At 33.7% G+C, this 17626-nt stretch overlaps 1 pseudogene; it reads right to left on the reverse strand.

Moving 5' to 3' along the window:
• Positions 1–9069: 9069 nt before the first annotated feature.
• On the reverse strand, positions 9070–9189 carry LOC120608659 (uncharacterized; annotated as a pseudogene).
• Positions 9190–17626: the final 8437 nt, after the last annotated feature.

Consider the following 17626-nt stretch of genomic DNA (forward strand, 5'->3'; position numbering starts at 1 on the left):
CTTTTATCATGCTTTGGTACAAAATCTATCAAATAATAATATGCATTTCTGAAATGACTAAATATATACTTATGTGGAGGACTATTCAAAGCCATTTTACTAGTAAGCAAGTAATAAATGTTTAAAAGTCCATAACTACACATTCATGTAATACACAGCTGCCACCTTCAATCGATTAAATAATGCAACTTCTCAACCATGGTCCTTGAACCAATATCTATAACAGCTAAAACAGATCTTTTTAAATTATTTATTTACTTCTAAAACAGATATTTTTCAAACCTGATCTTGAATATATATAGAAAAACAGCCTTAACTTTTTCATGTAGAAGTTGCTATTAATACTTAGCTGTTGTTTGTAAAACACTTTGATTTTGAATACTATTATTGTAAAATGTTCTTTTATTGCATATAAAATATTCAATTTAAAAATTAAATTGATCATAAAATAAATTATTGGAGGACATAAGAAACCATCACTTTTAATGTGGTCATTGCTAATCAGTGGGGATTTATTTAAAATAAAATTGTTTTTTCTGATGATGTGAACTTTGCTCACTGTCAGGAATAAAACAAAAATTTACTTTTCAGTGGAGCAGAAGATATCAGAGTGGTTATTATTTTCAAGAATTCAAGAGGATGCATTTTGAACAAAATTTTCATGGGTGATAAGGTATTTAAATATTAGAATATTTTAAACTATATTTAAGAAATTCATTTTATCATTTTATTCTTGGAATTTGTGAATAACTGATTATTCATATTTCATGATAAGAAGTCAAAAGAGTTTTAGAAATTTTATAAGTCTCCATTATTGCTCCAGGAGACTGTTGAACATTTCTTAGTTCTCCCTCTGGAGGTAAAATAATTGTATTCATCACATTATCTAATCTGAAACTCTGTGTAGTAAAAGGTGACATGAAAAGGATAAAAAACTACGAGTCATTTTCAATGCCCTCTTTACCAGTACATTCTGCCATTTTTGTCTTACCATTCAGGCATAACCCTGGGTTATTGTTCTAGGCGGTGGCTTGCCAGTATATAGTTTATGCATGTTATAAATATAATAAACCCCAGCATTTAGAGAGTAATAAAATATATCTGCCAGATGCATCTCTATCAGAGTAATCCCTCAATCTTTGCTATGTCTTTGCTATTTAAAGTTTGGTTAATTTAACCTAACATATAAAAACATAGGAACAGTTTTCTATTAAGTTAGAAAATGCTTTTAATTAGTGATAATCAGAAACCTTTCCTAATACCAAAATCATTCAGCAAAAGACTTTACTCCTATTTTAGGGAGGAAATTAGTTATTGAGAATAATTCATCTCAACCATCTTTCGATTCCCTGAACATCTGCTTGTTTTCTCTTACTCTCTTAGCATTTTTTTCTTTAGTGGGTCCTTTCTTTAAATCTAAGAACTTTTCCAATTCTCCTGCACTGGAACGATTTTCTTTCATCATATATCTTCTAGCAAACTCTATTTTCTCTTTCCTTCTCATGCACATTACTGAACAATTGGTTTCATCTCAGATGTCTATTACCTCATCCCACATTCATCCTCCAACCCCCTGCAACCTAGCTTCTGTCCCCATCACTCTGTAGAGGCTATTCTGGCTGAAGTCACTAGTGATCAAACCAAATGAACAGTTTAGTCTTTATCTTACCAGATATTTTTTTTCAGTGAATATTAATGATCATTTTCGTTCTAAAACTTTGCTATTCCCTTATCTTCTGTGGCATAGATTCGTTTAGTTCTTCTTATTCCTCTTTTTCTTCCTTCCTTCCTTCCTTCCTTCCTTCCTTCCTTCCTTCCTTCCTTCCTTCCTTCCTTCCTTTTCCTCTCCTTTCCTCTCCTTTCCTTTCCTTTCCTTTCCTCTTTCTTTCTTTCACTTAGTAACTGCTATTAAGCATCATACTGCATCTGTTTGATTTCATCCCCGATTATGATTCCAAGCATACCCAACATAAATGTGGATGATTTTCAAATCTCTACCTCTAGCCCAGACTTTTTCATCTGTTCTTTGGACTATATTTCTCAGCTGCAAATATCCCAGAAGAGCATCAAACTCAATAAGCCAAAAATGAAATTTTCAATTTACCTGGATCAATTCCTATTCTACCACATAAACTAGAAGTCTAATTCCTGACGACTTTCATTCTCTTTTTCTCTACAGACTGGAAACCTCTAAGTTTTGTATTTCATCAACTATACATGCAGATTTTACATTTTAATATCTCTAAAGTTGGGATACATCACAACAAGCCGTATTGTTATAGTTTGATTAGCAGAGTTTTTATTCCCTCTTAGTAATACAAAAAGAAATGTTGTGTCGTATGGTCTGGTCCATGGCCTTACATTAGATAAAAAACAGTGCTTTATAAATCTATGTCAGTATCTCCACTTCGGTACTACTCCTTTAATTCAACAGTCCCCCTGTCTTCTCTCTAGCCATTTTCATTCATTATTCTCAGTACTGTTGAGAATCTTGCATTTGTATAAGACAATCTGATTATGAAATTGTTCTGCTTCAATCTTTCAGTTATACCCATCACCTATGGAATGAAGCCCAATGTTATTTACATGGGCTTTAGGGCTGCCCATGCTCTAATATCTAACTTTCCACATTAGTCTCCTAAATCATTTTTTCCAGGCTTGAACCTCTAGCAATGCTGATGTACCTGATTCTTTCCCCAAAATCTTTTCTTTTGTGCCTCCTCCCCCTGAATGCTCTCTCTCTCATACACATACCCCAACGTCCCTTGTCACCAAATCCAGAGAACTCATCTTTCATTCTCTGAGATTCAGCACCTAGTCTCTATTTAGGGCTAGATACCCCACAAAAAAAACTTGTGCATATCTTCATCATTGTGCTTACCACATATACCATAAATTTTATTAATCTATCTGGTTTCCTCAATCAAAAGTATTTTTTGAGAGCAGAGCCTATATAAGTAATTTTTTTCATCTTTAGCTCTGAATATAGGACTTGAAATCTGTAAGGATTTTAGTAACTATTTATTAAACGAACATTGAATGGGATATATCAGTGGACAGATAACAGTTAAAATATCCTTGAAGGAAAGGATTACTCATGAATAGCACATGAAGGGAAAATAAAAGAAGACTGAGGACAGAATTTTGGAGAACACCAATATTTAAGAGGTGTACAAAGGAAGAAGTGACTGCAAAGGAGACTGAGAAATAGGGATTAGAGATTTTCAACTTTTATTGAACAGTGGTGACTTATTTTTCCCTTGATCATGACTGGCCTTCCCTCCCATTATCGCCCTCTCCGTATTCTTCATCTATCTACCCTGATGAGGTAATATCTGAATTAGGATCTGAAGGATGTTAATTAGATTCAGAGAAAACAGAAGAATATTTCAGGCAAACAATCTGGCACATGCCAAGTTGCTTAGCTGGGAGGGATCATAAAAAATAACCAACACATGGTTGAAGTAGAAAGATGTGGGTGGGAAGAAGATGTGAGTGGAGAATAAGTTTGCTTCATGGATCTTGTTATGGATTTTCCCCTTTAACCTTGAGACAATGGAAAGCCAGAGGAAGGTTTTAAATCCTGAGCATAGGAGGTCATATGATGAGATATGCATTTTCTAAAGGTCATTCTGTCTTGATTGGTGGGGAACTAGAGTGGACACAGAAGAACAGTTATGATTCTTGCACAAATTAGGAAAATCAATAAGGTATAGAGAAAGAATATAGGATTTATAGCTGCGCCGGATTGAGACAGAATCAGATTCCAGCATTTCGATGGCATTGTGAGGATTAAATGAGAGAACTTATAAAAAACTTGACAAAAATTAGTTCTCTTTCACCTCTCCCAAACCAGGTTCTCATTAAACTCTATATTATGCACAAAGCACATTTACTTTCACATTTTAAAATCCACCTGAAGCTTATATTTAAGGTTTATATTCTTATTGTATTGTTCTGAATAGCTATATTATTAGCACCTACCTTTATATTTTTTACTCTTGACTTTTTGTTATTTATTTAATATACAAAGTAAATTCCAGTCTTACAAACAAAAACAAAAAATGTACAAAACTCATCACACAGACTTAATAAGTAGGTTGAGGTAAGTAGAGAAGATTGCAATTTGGGCCAACCAGCATCAACTCTAACCTCTTAAACAATGCCTTCTTTTATGTATTGCACTTTATATGGGTATCAGAGTAGAACTGTGTAATGACAGCCCTAATAGCTACCAGTCATAAAGAAACAACAGAAGAACAAATGTTGAGACTTGAAAGTTGGAAGGATCAATAGCTAGATAGCATTTGTTATATGAGAGCTGAAATTAGATCTTCAAAGAAATACTGCCGAAGGCAAAATAAATTAGGTAATTTAGTATGTTCAAAAAACAACTTATTTTAAGGTTTAAATCCCAACACACACTATATATTTCTTTCACTGCTCATCTGGTGTAAAGGATTTATCCAATACAACTTTTGTTTATCCTCTTGCTATTTTCCAGTTCAGTCTAACCTATCTGGTATAATTTTTATAAAAGCACCCACTTTTGGGGAGTACATGTGTGAGTTTCATCTTCTGTGGGTAAGTTTCTTAAAGTCAGATATTATCTTTTTATCCCAAGTATCTGGAAAATCATGGTAAAAACTTAAAGATGTCATTGGTTAGATAAACATGAATTATCTCAGAGTGTCTGTTAAAATACTACCTCCTCAGAGAGCTCCTTACTATCTACTTTCATCTTTCCCTACTTCATGTTTCTTGATGGTACTGCTCACTATCTACCTTAATATTATTTCTACACTTATTTATTGTTTGTTTCCCTCAGTAGAACATATGCTGCATAAGGGCGGGAGTTTGTCTTCCTTTCTATATTCCTAGAGCCTGAAAGAAAGCCTGGCACAGAATAGGTGCTCAAATATATTTGATAAGTGAATGAATAATCAATATTTTTAGTATTTCCTCTGTGTTTCCTTTTTATATTTGTCAGTACTTAATAAGATCAAAGGTTTATGCTCGGAAATTGTTATTCTCTAATTGTTGGGATATATTAGTCAGGGTTCTCCAGAAAAATGGAACCAATAGGTACATACATATTAGAGAGAGAGATTTATTCTAAGGGATTGACTTATGCAATTGTGGTAGCTGGATAGTCTGAAATCTGCAGGGCAGGCCAGCAGGCTAGAAATTCCAGCAAGGGTTGATATTGCAGTCTTGAGTTGGAAAGCAGTCTGGAGGCATAATTTCTTCCTTTTCAGAGGACTTTAGTCTTTCCTCTTAAGGCTCTCACCTGATGAGATAAGGCCCACCACATTATGGAGAGTAATCCATTTATTCAAAGTTTACTGATTTAAACCTTAATCATATCTAAAAGATATCTTCACAGCAGCATTTGGATAGGTAATTGACCAAAAATTGGGGTATCATGGCCTAGACAAATTGACATCTAAAATTAACATGAGAGGACTTTTTGACTCTAATCCTTAAATCTTGTTTCTCTCAGACTGTCAACAGTGAGTTTCATCTGCCTATATGCTGCTTGAACAGCTGCTGCCAGCAGAAGGCACTCTCAGGCACTGGTTTTGAGGGTCTCAGGTCTATGTCAATCTACTCTTAAATGTGGTCTGCAGAACCCTGGCACTTGGAAGCTTGTTAGAAGTGCAGAATCTCAGGTCCCATCTTAGATCACCGTATTAGAATTTGCATGTTAGCAAGATTGCCAGGGGATTCCTATGCACATTAAGCAGATGTGATGCTCTTCCCAGGGAGTCTGGGGCAAAGAAGTCTTCATGTTCCACACTCTCCAGTTTTCAGATCTGCCTTTTCTGCACTTTTCATTTGCATATGAGTAGTCATATAATTTGTTTGAGAGCAGAAAAGAGGCTGATGTTAATTGGCTTTTTCTGCTTTTCCCTATTTGGAAAGAACACTGAGGACTAATAAAGATCAGCATTATGTTAGAAGCTCTACAAAACATGAGAAGTAGGTGTAGCCTTCACTTTAATATAAGCCTTTAAGGAAAAGACAGCCTAGGAGAACTTGGACTGTAAAGCCTATTGGGAGACAAAGGTTCTTGATGTGAATCTAACAGTTTCTAGCCATGTGACTTTGAAAAATATTTTACCTTTGCCTGCAGTTTCCTTTATTCAAAAATTTAAATTAGTTCATCATCATTGACCTGACTCCAATCTCCAACATTCTGCTATCAAATGAGATAATAGATATGAAAGAATTCATACCTATGAAAGAATATGGTGAGAGGTAAGGTAATGATGAAGGGGACTATTTAGTATAACGTCAAAGTGTTTTCATGAAAGAAGTAGATTACAAAATCATGAGGTTCCATTTTTAAAGATTATAAAAAAATCAGTCTTTTAAGGTTTTCTTTGTGTACAGAATGAAGAATGTACATACTCTAAATCAGATGGGAGAAGAATGAGGATTTTTGGATGGAATAGAATGGCCTAAGAAGTAGATTTATGGGGATCCTAAAGCATAGTTTGCCTAGTGCAATCCTTACACATAGTTATATGTAAAAGAATGTGTCATTCCAGGGTGTTGGGTGGCTGATGTGGGATAAGCCAAGGAAGGTATATGATTCTGCTGTAAGAAGAGCAAGCTCTGGTTTTCACAGTCTCAGATTTAACAAAATCAAAATTTTTATATGGTCTTAGGTCTTACTGAGATCAGAAACACTAGGATCTTATGTGGAGTTGTTCTATTTAAATCTAGAAAAGAAAGTTCCTATAAGGACTAGAGATTTGATTGGTCATAAGTTGAAGCAGCATTTTTCAGACATTCACTCAGGCAACTTGACTCCAGTAAGGGATTTTCTTTCTTCATCAACCACATACACTCGCAGTAGTCCACTTCCATAGAGCAGCCAGCCAGATCTTATTACAGTTTAAATTTTATCATGACATTCCATTTTAAAAAAATTTCTATTGCACTTAGAATTATAACTAAACTTCTTTCTTTGGCATACCTTCTCTCCAATATCACTTATTTCAATTTCCTAACCACTCGATATCTTTCAGACACATTGACCTCTGCTATTTCCCATATAACAGATCTTCTCTGCCTAAGTATTCCTACATTAGTATCTCCCCAAATCCTTCTCTGCCAGCCTCCACATGGTGAGCTGCTTCTAACTCTTCACTTTCAGAGAGGATACCTTATAGTAATCTGAGTCCGATCATGATAGAAAACACACATTAGGTTAAATAGGGGAAGTTTAATATAAAGAAAGATAACTGATAAAAGAATAACTGTAAGATACATAAAAGGAAATTCTACATGGTCTCTTAGGGCTGAAAAAGAGTATTCACAGAAGGAAACACTCGGAAGTGGTTCATACCTCATTGGAGGAGGTGTGATTCGGCCACCAGACAGCAGAGAAGTTCGCTGATGTAACTAGGCGAGAGATGGTGTGGACTTGCTAGGTGAAAAAAAGGCAACTCCCTCAGAATATAGAAGGAGGGAGAGGATGATCAGCAATGGGTGGCTGACCACATAATAGGAGCTTGGCAGCCAGCATTGATAGAAGGCCTTCTGAGCCTAAGGGCCATTAGGAGTTCTGGGTAGGTTTGCAGAATGAATTACTGCAAAGTGTGTGACACTGGCGTGTGAATATTATTTAACAGGGAAAGAGACCATTATGATGTTCAGTCTCACAGAGACTCTGTTCCAGAGAGCTGAGGAAAGGTTTTCGCCAGCCAAGTCTTCAAGGTCACAGAGAGACTTTCTGGGCCCATAATTAGGGCAAGCTTTAGGGGATGCTCTCACACTCTCACCACCAGCTATCTTTCTCCTGTCTCTTCCCACTCCATGGAAATCAGAGGAAGTGGCTTCTTTCTGCAGTATTCCCCAGCACCCTCCACTGAGAAAGCTTAACATTATGTTCACTTTAAAGGACAAATACTTAAAGAACTTCTGTTGTTGGGCCCAGAACATCTTCCCAAAGGTTTATTCAGAGCTCAGAGGCAATACATTAATAACTGACACATCTGACCTTCATGCCCCAACCTTAAGGAGCTGTGCAAGCTTAACACATTATTCTCCTTCTGATCTTTCTGTTTCTTCAGTAGCAGTTATGATAATGTTCTCTTTAATTTTATTTGGTTACTTAAATTTTCTGGTTCTTTAATCAGAATGTAAGCAAATTAAAACAGGAACAATAATGTGTTCTGCTCATCGTATTCTTAGAGCCAGCAAAGGTGCTTAAAATATGTTTTAAATGAATGTGGAATGAATTTTCAGAGTTGACTCTGAAGAAGAGAACTCTCTTAGATTATAGCAGTAACAAGATGTTTCCAACTCCAAATATGATAGGAAGATAACAGTGGGAGAAGAAATGAGAAAAACTACTATGGACCTTGCAGGCCTGTTTGAGTTTACTGTTTCTTGCTTTTCTTTTCTCTTTTCTTTAAGAAGAAGTAAAAGAAGATTACATTAGAATCTCATACTTTTGGATACATTTAACCGTTCAATACAGGCTGATGTTCCTATTCAAATATTATACTAATTCTTCATTGAGTTATTGGTATAACCCACTAGTTTTGAGTTATATGGAAACCGCATCTTGCCAGTGGAATTCACCCTGAGGATCTACGATGTACTTTGCAATTCCACCTTAATTTAAAAGAGTTATTTATGCTGCAGGAAACCTTGTGCTTCAAGGCGTAAAAATAATTTATTACTAAAAAGCATTTAAGCTCACCACCTTACTTTATCTCAAGTAAAGAGAAGGGTACTCTGATTCCAGATTTTTTCAATACTTCCCCTGCTTCATTTATTTGATTATCTCTGAAGTATAGTTCCTGAAATCTTCCTTTGTATGCACTCATTTCAATAGTGAAAACTGAAAAAAAAACAACAATGTTTTTACATTGTATATTCTCATATACTGAGGCTGTCATGTTCTCAAAGTAAACAGTTTAAGAAATCCAGGAAAGCATGTAAACCACTTAACATGGAAGAGACTATTATACTGTTTACACAACTAGTTGGATTCTTTGTTCTTTAAACATCTCTAATGACTTTTCCTTTTTTAAACTTTTTTATTTTTTACGCCTACAAGCACCTGGTCTTCCTAGGTGGCTTCCCATCCAAGTACTAACCAGGCCCGACCCTGCTTAGTTTCCGAGATCAGACGGGATCAGGCTTGTTCAAGGTAGCATGACCTTAGACTGTCTAATGACTTTTCTAAAGGTGTTTCCCTTCCAAATTAGAATGTGTTATGATTGAAAAGAATGAGGAAGGGGCATAGTAGGAGGAAACTAATTTATTTTGGGTTCAGGGAACACCTTTCTCAGTGACATGTAAGTTTAGAACTAAAGTTTGAAAAGGAATTGGCTAAGAAAAAAGAAAAGGGATGAATGTTTCAGGCAGAAAGAAGAGCACATGTGAAGACGCCGAGGGAAGATGGAGTTTGGCATTTTCTGGGAACTGAAAGAAGGTGGTGTGGCTGAAAAAAACAGTAAACCCAGTGCATAAGTAGTGAGGGGGCTAGTAGAAGATGAAACAAAGCAGGAGCAGAACCTATATTGCTTTAGAGGCCATGTTATGAACTTTAGATTTTATTTTAGCTCCCTGGTAAGCCACTAGAAGAGTTAGGCAAGGAGTAGCAATTTACTTTTAACTTTTTAAGAACCCCACTAGATTTATTCATTACTCTATACAGATATAAATATATATATAGACTTGGTCTAATCTTTTGTAATATAATTACTAATTTATTAGATATAAAAACTTCTGATAATTAAAATTTCTTTTTTAGTGAAGATTATCTTTTAATCAAAAAAGCAATGCATGTAAAAACTTTGAAAAAATAAAGGAGAAAATATCTACATGCTCAATGCATGAGATAAAACCGTTTTTTGCTATCATTATAGCACCTACACTTCCAGTTCATTTGAGTTTCCTGATTTTTTTGTTAATATTTTAAAATAGTAACTTTCCTGTCTTTAAAAACATTCTCCTTTCAACTAAAACACTGTGTAATAATTTATTATGTAGCTAGATCATACTTTACTGTAAATACTATCTTATTATTGGACATTTAAAAATTATTTTGATTTAAAATATTTAATGAGTAACATATTTACAGATATTTTACTATATTTCTAATAATTTTACTAGCTTAGATTCCTAGAAGTGGAATTAGTGGGTCAAAGATCACAGATGCTTTGTTACACTTTTGTATGAGCATGCCTATTACACTATTCCACGGCAAGCATTGAACATTATCTATTGTAAATATTTATAATTAAATAAGTAGTGTTTAAGTGTCTTACATGTATCTTATTGTTGTTTTAATTTGTATTTCTTCATTACTTGAGAATTTGAACATTTAATATTTCTTAGCTATTTCTACTTCCTCTTTTCTGAATTATTTATTCATGTCCTTTGACCATTCCAGTATAGAGGCTTAATGTTTTATTTGCTGACTTGCAAGTTTGTTATAAATATTGTAAAGTACTGTTAATTTTGTTTATAAAGTTTTGTAATCTTTAGACACCTATTTTATACTTGAATGCAGTAAAATCTATAATTTTCTTTATGATAATATCTATTGCTGTTAAGTTTATAAAGTTTTCCTCCATCAAAAGATTTGATAAATATCCAGTTTCTATTTTCTTAGTTTCCTTAACTATACAATTTATCTAAACTTAATCGTAGAGTACTGTGTGATATGAAGATCAAAATAAACGATTGCAAATCATCTTTCAATTCAGCAGGTATATAATGAACATCTACCCCAGGAAGATGATCTTGTGGGCACAAATGGAACAGTGGAGAACTAAATGAAATGCTTGCCTTTGTGGATCTTATATTCTAGTGGAGATGAAATCTCATCACTGTTGATTAAATAATCTTACCTTCCTCACCGATTTTTGTATTACTTTTATCATAAATACTTTTCATATATAAAAGAATTTGTTTCTAGAACATTTATTATTGTTCTCTGTTGTGTCTATGTATTTTTCATTATAAAAAATTAATATTTTTTAATTGAAGAAATGATTTAATTTTTTTCTCCCGTCTACCTCCTCCATGCCCTCTCCCCACTACCCTCTGGTAACCAGTAGATTATTGTCTATGTCCATGAGTCTCTGTTTGTTTGTCCTGTATATTTTTTCCAATAGTCCACTCTTTCGTATTGCTGTTTCATAAATATTAATACAAGGTAGATCAAGTTTCCATTATTATTATTCTTTTACAAAATATATTTATTTAGTTTGGTCAATTTATTTTCTAAAGATTTTAATTTTTTTAGTTTCAAAGAATTTGGAGTTTTCATCAAAATATAAAGGTAACTAAGTTTATTTGGAAATATTAAACATGATTATAATTGTAATATTTCTGTCAATGACACCCTTTTCCATATATTAAAACCTACATGGCTCAAATTGTGCTGGTTTTCTTCAGCTAGATTTGAGGATCTATTGTTAAGATTTTTTAAATGATTTTTTTCTTAAGGTTTTGTTAAGATTTTTAGATTTGATATTTCATTCCTGTTTGAAGTAGATTTTTTTTTTCTCTCACTATATCCTCTAACTTAGTAAAGATGCTTCCACAGGAAGCTCTTACTGTCGTATATTTGTCATATGTCCATTAATTTTACTAAACTTCCATAATTCTACTATCTTTGCTTATTTCTCAAATTTCGTAGATATACAATGATACTGTGTACAAACTACCTTCTTTGATAGTTATAGGTTTGCTTCATTCATTATTGAGAATTGAAACATTATTAAACCATAAAAGTTATAGTGGAAAATCTTTTATTAATTAAGAACAACACATTTTTTTCTAAATCTGATCTAAATGTCCAGGAAAAAAATACCTCCCTGGTATCTATAAACTATAAATAGCATATAGTCAGTCAACAGTATATACATCATCAAATAATGAGTGAAGTCTGAAGCAATGCTTAGTGTTAATGTATTAAACAACTTGTAGTAATTTCATGTACAATTATGCTCATTTTAAAAAAGAAACAACATTCGAACTCCTCAAATCGTATATATTAAATATATAGTTTTTGTTTACTAATTATACCACAATAAAGCTGTTAAAAAAGGAAATAAAGAAAATCAAAGGACACTAGAAATTATTCTCCATCATATCATTTAAATCAATTTTAATCTGGGGGAAATAACTTTTGTATTTTCACAGGGCACAATAGTTACTGGATTCTAACTACCTTATCATTTCATGGAATCATAAAACTAGAAATCTTTCAACAGTAATTTTAAAAACCCCAACCCCATTCAACAATAAACTAGCATCATGTTTGAAGAAACAATGTGTGAAATATTTTTCACAGTTCTGAGGACTAGAACCTCTTATATATAAAAATATGAAAGATATTGTTTTTATAATACCTGACTGTGTGGTAGATAGAAAATGGAAATACACACTCTTTTCAGGTACATTTTTGCTGTACTCAACATCCATATATGATGATCTATACGATGAGCCATCTTTTGGTGATTCCATTTTTCATGGAAGTATGGTGCTTTGCTGAGCCAAAAGTCAGTGATTATCTGTTGGTTAGCATAAGTTCCCTGTGCAAGGACATCCATGGGAAAGTGAGGGAGCAACATCTCCAAAGGCCAAAAGGGTAAAGAAAGTACAAGATCTGCAAGACTGAGACTTAGATAACATCAGCATTGGATCAAGATAAGAGGTCAAATAGAGATAAAAGAGTAGCAAGAAGGATGAAAATCAAGAGAATATGATGTCACAAATCAAGGAAAGGTATTTTAAAGAATGAGAGTGTAATCAACAGTCAAGTTGATGGTCTTGGATGATATGTTTACCAAATGATTAAAAGAGCGTCTGCTCTCATGGCGGAATATGCTAAGAAAAGTGATTACATGTATGTTAAATTTCATGATATATTTCAGGTTATATTTATATATTCAGGTTATATTTCATGCTCTCTTAAATAAAATATTTAAGTTGACTTTCAATATTGAAAGGAATTAGTGTGGGAGGAAGTTGAGTGGTGTTTCAAAGGCAAAATTATTTATTCAAATGTGTATATATACCCAGAATAAAAACTAGGTTGGACACAGAACTAAATAAGTTCTGCCAGTGGACTATAATTTTAATTTCAAGCTCTCTAACTCTCTTAAAATTGTCCACAAAAGAGGGAAGTGTTTTGCAGACATCAAATCTATGATATACGAACATTTACATAATTATATTTTTTCACTTATTAGAATAAGAAAATAGTTTTAAAAGGAAGAAAAAGGCAGTCGTCCCCTCCCCCTTTTTTTTTTTGATGGAGTAACTCATAGTATTTGTGTTTCTGAGATTTCTCTGTTGTTCCTGCACACTATCTCTACAATCCCTCTAGGACAGGAAGTATATTTTTCTCAATGTGTTGTGATTTACTAAGAATACTGCTGTTGCTCAGTGAATAAAAAATAATAAGTATAATTATTCTGGCATCCTAAATGAGGCTGATATATGGCAATAGAAATATGCAAATAAAAGAATAAAGTCAAAGCACTTATACTTTTGTTTACTGATGTCAGACATTTACACTATCTTATTAATTCTCACAGTGTCTTTTAAAGCTTTTGCTATTTTAATCTAAAATTTGGAAGATGTAAGTGAAGTACAGAGGAGCAAAACAATTGTTTCCTAGTTGAATGACAACTGGATGAAAATCCAATATCCACAAATTATTAGATCCTAAAAACATATTAACCTCATGCTTTATTAGCTATTTACACACACATATGAGAGATCTCAAATAAAAAGGAAATATAACTAAGAATAAGAAAAAATAAATATTTTTTTTGTTTTTAAAGAGTCATCAGTTTCAATTAAAAATCCTTAAATAAAGTATCTCAGCTATCTGTTAACCAGTATAAAAAAAAAGTAAAGAAAAATTTAGTAGCCTAAGAATTAGAACAGAGGATACAATAATCCTGGGATGATTCCAGTACCTTTTGTTTATCCATGGGTGGATTATCTGCTTTGTGAATTATTCATGACTAATTTTGAATCTTAGAGCGGTATTGCCCCAGTGCTTGGTTAGCTCTGAGGCCCTTTCCTCCCACAACCCAGCTGGTGTGTGCTCAGGAAAGGCAAACTCTTTTAAATCGGAATCCAAGCAAAACACAATTAGGAAAGCAAATGTGCTGAAAAATTAATATCATGAATTACAAAGCCAAATATGAAAGATTTGAATGTCACCTACCGTTCTGAAGTATCCAACTATTGTTTCTGTGTTGCTTAGGTAATTGACTTGAGCCAGTCAAATCACAGAGACCTTTAATCTGTAAGAGAGGTTCCTCTCATTAGGTTTGATCAAAATAATTGAATTACAAAATCTGACCAAGTCAGAGCAGTGGCTGAAAGCCTGATTTCTTTCCAATGGCCTGCAGTTTCCTCCAGAAGAAAAAGAACCATCTACCAGGAATAAACATGGCCATAACTTAAAATCACACTTCTTGTCCAAGCTGAAAATAGCCAGAGCTAAAAAGGAGCCATGCCTACATCGGAAAGGCTGCAGAGCTCCCAACCACCTCACAGCCTCTCTCCCCAACACACGCACGCGCACACACACTCACTCACTCCTCAGAACTTCTGGCATCTAAAAGAATTCACCTTAGATTTTGTGGTGAGTAGGTTAACTAGTATACACAAATACTATCATTCTTGTAAATAAGTCAAATTCTGTCACATTCATGGACATTGTACCCATTTACAAATGACAGAAAGCTTTTAGCAGAGTTGTATCCAAATGATTCATTTCCTTAAAAATTAATGACTTACACATACAGGTATACGGATAAAGTATAAATTTCCATAATGTTTTCATTATGTAAGATGATATTTAAAATGTTTTTTAAAAAATTAGGATACCAAAACGTGCTCATTGCTAAAAATTAAACTCTGATCGCTATTGTAACTTGATTAATCACTAAATTCACTATTTTTCTAAATGAATTGACTCATATGAGAATACTTAAAATATCCATTGATAATTTTAGAATATAGTTAAGTAATCGCTTTTTATATTACAGCCTTTCTTTTGCAAACAAGATTTGTAATACCATTGAGTATTCATATTTAACTTAATGTTTATTAACAAATTAGCATTAGCTGTTATAAGTAGACTTTTATTAAATGACTCTTATAATGTAAAGGATTTGAATTAAAGCATTACTGTACTTTATGGATTTTCTTTCTTCTTTTGCAATAACATGCCGAGAGAGTAGCATGATTTATTTTCAAGAACTTAATGTTCTTCAGAATAATTATTCTCATTTTGACCTGTTGAACTAGCTTCATATTTACAAAAAAATAATTAAGTGTTGATAAGAATGTAGCATCTTCTGAGGCTTTCTAATCACCAGCTCTACCAATACAGGGCAGTTCTTTGCTGACCCAATATAAGTATACTTAACTAATGAGTTATGGACCTTTAAGAGACATCTCTTTCTGCATTAAACTTTCCTCAAATTGCTTCAAATATATTTTCATCACTTCATAGATGCACTTTATTCTTGTTTTATCTCAATCTTTAATTTTGTTGGTTATTCAAGGGATCTGGTAATGTTTTTAAAAATTCAAATTAACAATAAAAATTATAACAAATCAAGGTTATGGAGGTATGCCTACTTTATTTAAATTAGGAAATTTCTATTCCAATTGTAATTTTCTAACACGAAATGTTTCTTTACAGTGCTTTGCAAAATTTCATGCCATCTTTAACAACATCGAAACATAGAATGTATGAAATGGGAAAGAGTCAAGATATCATCAATTTTAGCCACATCTTATTTACAGCTATGCTGATGGAGGCCCAGAGAAGTGAAGAAATATGCATAACGTACATAGCTAGTTAGTATCAAATGGTATGCTATTTTTTATGTAAATTTAAAAAATACTTCCTATATTTGTTAATCACTTTTAAGTTATCTGTATATATACATACATTGAGGTGTCTTAAGTTCATCAATTAAAAATGACTGTTATCTCAACTCTATCCTAGATTTGATTCTAGAGCAGAAAGAGGAAATTAATGGAAAAATAGGTGAAATCTGAATAAAGTCCAGAAGTTAGTTAGTAGTTATATACCAATGTTCACTTCTTAGTTTTGGCAACTGTACCACGTAACGTATTAATAGAGGTATTAAGAACAAGACGAAAGGCCCCAAATGGAGTCTCTTCTGCTAAGCTCCACATCACCAAACCGACTTGGTTTAATAATAATTTCAGCTCTCCCAGAAATGGAATCTTAAATCAGTCAGTCAGGAATCACTAGCTCAATTCTATTTATGTCATCTGCCTCATAGACCCCTGCTATTCCATAAAGGAAAGTAACTTTGCAATAACCAACCTACATTTTTGCCTAGTATAACTTCCTTATTCCCCATCTCTAATTGCCTAAAAAAGTCTTTCATTTTCTAAGCTCCGCAGAGCTCCTTTCTATCTGCTGTTGTCCAGCTCAAATTGATTTTTGCTCAAATAGACTCTTAATATGCCTCAGTTTATCTTTTAACAGAGAAACACTACTTGGAACAAGAAAAATTTGAACCAAACTCACCTGGCTTTAACTACTTGTGGCTAGTGAAATGTCCCCTTTGCCTGATTTCACATTCATTCTGTGACTGCTGTGGCATACTACCTGGATCCTTTCATAGGGATTTTAGGACCAAAGTGTTTATTCTTCCAGCCACTACAGTGTGTGAATGTGGTGGGTACAAAGACCTTTCATTTCAAATTCCATCATATACACAGACATTGTGTTGGGTACAGAGAACGTCATGTTCATAAGACATTGGAAATGGGCTACTTTGAGAGGTGGCATACTTTCGGCAGGCAGTGCTCTTTGGTCAGGTGCAATTCCCGGAGAGAGACTCAGCTGTGTGCTCTCAGTAGGGAACAACCTAGTGGTTGGAGGACTGAGTACCTTTGTCCTAAAAGGGGATCTGAGTGTTGTGGCACAGTAGCCACTAAAATGAAGCTAATTCTTTAGCACAATAGTTGACCACATGATGACAGTGAAATTAAGCGAGGAAATTTTGCTTAGGCACAGGATGTTAATGCCAGATGAGCTTGGCTGAAAATTTTTCTTGTTTCAAGTATTTTTTCTCTTGATTTTTTTCTTTTTGGTACCTGTAATTATCTACATATTTTATAATATCTATCCCAAGATGTCAGCTATTTGAGTTGAAGCGGAAATTTAGAATAAGTTAAAAAATATATTTTGGATCTTTAAGGGATGTGATTTTTGATGTGGAAAATATATATAGAAAGTCCACTTAGTTTGTCTATCTAAGGGTATGGTAAATCCCACTCCTACTTTCCACATTTGTCCAAGTGAAGACATCTGCATTTTCATCAGACATGACTAAGTTATATTGTGATGAAAAACCAATCTCCAAATCTCAGTGGCTTAACACATCAAATCTTACATGTCTAATATGGGATAACAAGAGTACCCAGAAGGCTCTGTCATTTTGTAATGGCCCCGTCTGGAACACAAAGACTCTAAGGTCACTGCAGAAGAGGGAAAGAAGAACAGAGGAAGCACACCTGTTCTTAAATATCTAGAACCAGAAATGACATTTCTGCTAACAGTCTGCAGCCTGAA

Source organism: Pteropus medius, unplaced genomic scaffold (assembly GCF_902729225.1).
Source record: "Pteropus medius unplaced genomic scaffold, Ma_sr-lr_union100, whole genome shotgun sequence".
NCBI lineage: Eukaryota > Metazoa > Chordata > Mammalia > Chiroptera > Pteropodidae > Pteropus > Pteropus medius.